We start from the raw sequence: 5,587 nt of genomic DNA, 5'->3' as shown, positions 1-5,587 counted from the left end.
GTGAGGAAGAGGGAGAGGGCATTGTGTAACTCTCTGGACTTTGAATTTTGCTATGAACCTAAAACTGCTCTGAAAAATAAAGCCTATTAAAACTTGGGAAGGTCATAATAGGCTGTTCTATGTCTAAGCAATTATAGTCTTGAATTCCTTTTATAATTTTCAGCAACTGGTAATCAAATATCTTCCTATTTTTTAAGAAATAACAAACATTCAGAAATGGTTAAATAACAGAATCTCCTCCATCCCTTACTGCCTCTCCCTCTCCTTTCAAACAAAAGAGGCACAGCTGGGGAATGTAGGGGTTTTGGGGGTGAAGAGAAACACAAAGATTAGTCCATCACCTTTTCTACTGTTTTCTGCAATGACATCTTGTAGAGCAGGGCAAGCAAACAGGCTCCACCCCACAATGTACTCTGTGGGTATGCAGAGGACCTGGTCCACATGGCCAGGCAGCTGGCTCAATGAAACTGATAACCAGAGGGAGAGGAGAGGGGGAAGCCATGCATACAGGATATTTATCATCTCTGCTCGAAGCAGAGTCCAAGCAGTTACCAAACTGTGCTCAGGACCTGAGAAACCAGGTCCTACAACCTTTGTTGCTATCTTGGGCCAAAAAGGGGAAAGTGTGGGAGGAATGTCTTCCAGCTACTGAGAATTGCTTGCATCAGTTCAAAGGGGAAGAAGGGAACAAACAGTGCTTTATTTAAGGACCTTGGAAGCAGAGCACTATTCCTTGGACTTCCCAGGCTTGGGAAAACTCAGAGCTGGAGTACTGAGCTGGGTTCAAACCCTGGGTCATTCCTGCTTGTTAGATTTCACTCTGGAAACATTAGTTTCCAGGTTTTTCATCACTGAGCTGGCCCGAAGCAGGTTATGAGATGCTTTTAGAGACTCAGGCCCCCTTTAATATCTAGGCTTTTGCCTTTTGTAGCATTTACAACTGATTCTTTAGAGCTCCAAGAATCTTGCTTCCCACTCTCTCCAGCTCTCCCAGCCTGAACTCCCTTTATAGTTCCAACAAACTTATGGGAGAGAGCATGACTCTAGAGCAATGTTATCTTGATATTCAATGGATGTCCTTGGGTTCTACAGTTTTGCCCCAACTCCCTGGAATCATGCTAAGGGAACAACCCACCACTTACTTGGAAGGGCTGATTTGGTCTCAACTCCTTCCCCACCATTCCCCTCCCTCCACTAACAAGGCATAAAAATACCCCTCTAGTCATGGACAGATGGGTCACTTACAATAGTAGAGATATTCCCTCTTGATGGCAGCTGGATATATGCCTCTCAGCATGCCTGACTATTGCCCTGTAGACATCTCAGGACAGAAAGAAAGGGTCAGGAGTAAGCCAACATCTCCCCTTTTAATAATTCTCCAAACATACAGTGTCACAGAACTACTTAAGAGCTGGCACTGACACCAAAACCAAGGTGTGACAAGTGCTAGGCTAGTGAGAACTGAAAGGGCTAACAATGCAAGCTCTCCTAGCAGTAATAACCAACCGGAACCCAATAGAACTGGGGCAGATAACTTGGCATAGGCCAAAGGAAAAGGAAAATGTGACTTCTCAGGATTTACTCGGGGTTGCCTGAGACAGCATGAGCCCTCCAAGCCAAGAGCTGGTGTGCACTCTTCCTAGCAGAGCAGCAGCCTCACCCTCACTTGCCACAGGACCCTCTCCAGACCACATTGGATTGGAGCCAATTGTGGTGACAGGACAAGAGGCATGTGACCTGATCCCCACCAGGCCATCTCCATTGACCAGGTAGGTGAGTGGCACAGTTTGGGGCTAACCTGGCTCCCATTGCCAGCCTAAAAACTTTCCCAAAAGGGAAGGCAATCCCTAGTCCCTGGAGATAGCAGTGTCTTTGAAACAGCCACTACCCTGTGTTCCATGGAACCACAAAGAAGCCATGCAGAGAATTTAGGGCACCATTTCCAGAAAAGAAATCTTTTGGGGCTGAAGTTAGGTAGAGAAACACTCTGAGCAACACAAACCTGTCTTGGTGAGGAGGTGGAGGAAGAAACACATTATGGAAAATGTGTCTCTACTCCCCACTTTGAATCCTCCCTCCATGGCCCATTGGTCACAAGCTTTGCTTTAGGAAACAGAGCCACCCTCCTCTGCCTCTGCTTCTGGCTGCCTCACTTCCCCTCTCAAAGTTTGATTTTGAATTCTGTGGGCTGTGTGATCAAAGAGGCCCCTGAGGACTTGAAGAGGGCCTTCAGGATGGTTTCAGGGTCCACTTTGGCAGAAGGGTTAGATGAGGTAGCAGAGTTCACCCTGTGAGGCAGCTCACTCTCCTTTTTCACTTTGGGGCTGTCTCTCAACTATAGCAGGATGTGCTGATCTGAGGTGATAATGTTACCATTCATGTGAAGGTTGCCCATCCAGACACCAGTTGTTATATCTCTTATATGTGTTGATGGCATTGTCCTTCTTAACAAAGACCACTTATGCTACCCCAGGATAGATCAGCTGAGACGAGTTCAGGGCTCCATGTACACAGAAAAGCTCAACAATGTCATGCTCAGTGACTCTAAGGTACAGACTATTCACAGTTGTCTTGGTGCCTTCCAAAGTGCTTAGGATAGGCTCAGCATGTGGCAGCTCCTTGGGAGAATCCTCCTTGTTTACTAGGGAAGGCATTGGACACAGAAAGCTTATACCTACTCATCCAAGTCATGTGGTCAAGAAAACTGCCTGAGACTGAATTTCATCTGTTTACTAGGAATATGAGCTGCGACATCATTGTTTTCATCCAGGTCATATAAATTGTTTGGCCTGGTGATTACTGATGATGTTAATTCTCATTCTAGCAGGATAGGCATGAGGTGGTGTCATGGTCTTTTGTTGTGGAACGTGGGTGGTTTTGGTGAGCAACAGAGCTGGAGTCACAGACCCAATGATGGAGGAAGGACATAAAGGCTGCAGGGGAGCTTTGTTTCAAGCTGAGCTATTCCAGAGCATTGAGCAACTGGCAGGGGTTCTGGTGTGTCATGCTATGTTGCTTGCAGTGGTTCATCATCTCTCTGGCATGCTGCACTTTCCCTTTGATCTGGAAATGAGCATATTTCTGTGAAAGCCTTTCCCAGGCATCCTTGACTCCCAGCTTGAGCCAGGCATCTGAGAGGCCAATCTTCTGCCTGGCATAACACCTCTGCTGGAAGGTGGCTGAGGGGGTACTTTTGTATCCCAAACACAAGATCAGACATCTTCAACTCTGGGTCTGACAGTGAAGTGCCCCTTTGCCGCAGCCCCATGTTTCCCGATGAACTCATCCAAGATGTCTGCCATTTGGCACCACCAAGCAGCTAGGATTCTCTCAGCCCTCAAGCCTGCCCTTTTGGCCACTTCAAATATATTCTAAAACATTTCTGATAATTTAATTCACACTACCTGACAGGGAATCCATCCTATTTCTTAACAGTTTTAATTGTTGCAATGACAATCTCCGAATGTGATTTCCAAAGAAAGAGTAATTTAACAGTCATTTCACTATTCTATATGCTACAGCACAGTCTCTTCCTGCTCTTTTCATGAACAAGGTTTGCAATGTGATGGAAAGTGAAAATTATGCTGAGTGAGTTGGGGAATCTAGATTGTAAGCCCAAATCTGCCACTGCCTTCCTTAAATTTCAATGTCTTGGAAATCATTTTTTTCTCAGTAAAGCAAAGGAATTGGTTTAGATCATCTCTAAGGTCACTTATAGCATGAATATTTATCATTCTGTGAAACAACTGTAGTTTTCTAACAAATTGTTAGGTTTCTGAAGAAAGAACACTTCATCTTTACTACTAGCAGATAATTATGTAATGAGAGATAAGGATTTTGATGCTTTGAGGGTGAAGATTAATTCTATCACAATGTTTTGAGATTTTTTTTTCACACCTACATTTGACTTTCAGAAGGTACCACAGGCCAAGTTTCCTTCTAGAATCTGAAATTTCTCATGCAATACTGAATAACTCAGTCCCTTAAGACAAAAATTCTCACCTAGAGGCATAGAGAATCAGGCCACAAATGAGTCAACCTCATCCACAGGCTGAAGCAAGATTTGAGTTATGTACTCTGAGTTTATATCCAGGTAGCAGCTCCCTTTCCTTTAGTTTTCATCCATGTATAATATAAAGAATGTGGGTTCTGAGTTCATACAACAGGCTTAGATTTGAATCATAACCATATAAATATTAACTGTATGATTATATACTTTACTTAACTTCTCTGAGCCTCCATTTCCTCATCTTTAAAAAGAAGATAATAATTCCAGGGAAGATGAATATGAAAATTAAATTGAGTAATATATTAAAACCACATAGCAGTGCCTAAAATATAATAGAAACTCAAAATATGTTGATTTCTTTCTTTCTTACCTCCTTCCATCCCTGCTTCCTTCTCTCTCCCTCTCTCTTCCTTTCCTGTCCTAGATTCATACTCAGACTGAACTTTAGAAACTATGCTGGATGAATCCCATTTACTTAATAGAGTCTTTTATCCACCTATGCCAATCCTCCTTGCCCAATTGGATCCAACTCCATATTTTATAAATGTAAACTGGACAAATGTTTGAAAATGCTCCGAACCACTCTAGCATTCTCTTTATTCTCACATGTATTTTTTCTAACCTGTATTCTGAGTGGCAGAAAAACTCTTGTCTGATCATAAGCATTCTCAGCACCCTTACAACTCCAGGATTGCATGCCCGGAATTACGGTATCAAAAGCAAATAATTAGCTTCTGGGATTTGGACTATACATGAGGTGGGTGGGAGAAAGGATAACAACAACAAAGACTCCACTCCTAGGTGAAAATAATAAGAGTAGGAAACAAGAGGGTTCTTTGGGAGCTAAAGTTAAATTTACACATACTGGTCAGATCAGAGTTATGCAAAGTCACCTTTAATATCTAGTAACTTCTAAACAACAGCAATCCTTAAATAAAAATAAAGAACATATATAAAGCATCTATCAGATGGTGGCAACTCAAGTCGAAAGCTGAAGTCAAAAAGGCAAATACAGGCAATGTCTAACACAGCCCAGGGAAGGGGATTCCTAGCCCACACATTTAACTTACTCATCTCTATTAAAAAGAATTCATCACACAATCTGTGCTGGAGACATCAATCAATCACCTCACTCAAATAGCTCTTCAAGTTCTGATTCACACCTAAACAAACAATGTTGGCATTATAATTTTGTTTTTCATGTAAATCTGACTAAAATGGGAGCATTTACTCCCTGTTGAATACAGTATTCTGATCTGGTTAGCAATTTATATATCATTATAAATTAATGGATTAACACCCAGAAGTTTTCATAGATATATGGATAGGTATAATCAGTCCCTTGTGAGCATGACTAATGGAAGTTGATATCTGAGTGGTAGATCTACAAAATGTCCTTTTTGCAGATGTCTTTGAACCGCAGTTTTGGGCGCCCTGTCATCCTCTGGCCTTCTGCTAGCTCGCCATAGAGGAGGTCTTTGGGAATACGGCCTGCATCCATTCTTTTGACATGGCCGAGCCACCTGAGGCGTCTCTCACTAAGAACTGCATGCAAACTGCTCATGTTGGCTCGCTTCA

At 42.7% G+C, this 5,587-nt stretch overlaps 1 pseudogene; it reads right to left on the bottom strand.

The window, feature by feature from the left end:
* Positions 1-2,161: 2,161 nt before the first annotated feature.
* Positions 2,162-3,302, bottom strand: LOC149991328 (polymerase delta-interacting protein 3 pseudogene; annotated as a pseudogene).
* Positions 3,303-5,587: the final 2,285 nt, after the last annotated feature.

This window comes from Furipterus horrens, unplaced genomic scaffold (genome assembly GCF_987537825.1).
Source record: "Furipterus horrens unplaced genomic scaffold, mFurHor1.1.pri manual_scaffold_17, whole genome shotgun sequence".
In the NCBI taxonomy this organism is placed as follows: Eukaryota; Metazoa; Chordata; class Mammalia; order Chiroptera; family Furipteridae; genus Furipterus; species Furipterus horrens.
The sequence above is the reverse complement of the archived record's forward strand: the minus strand, read 5'-3'. Positions and strand labels throughout refer to the sequence as shown.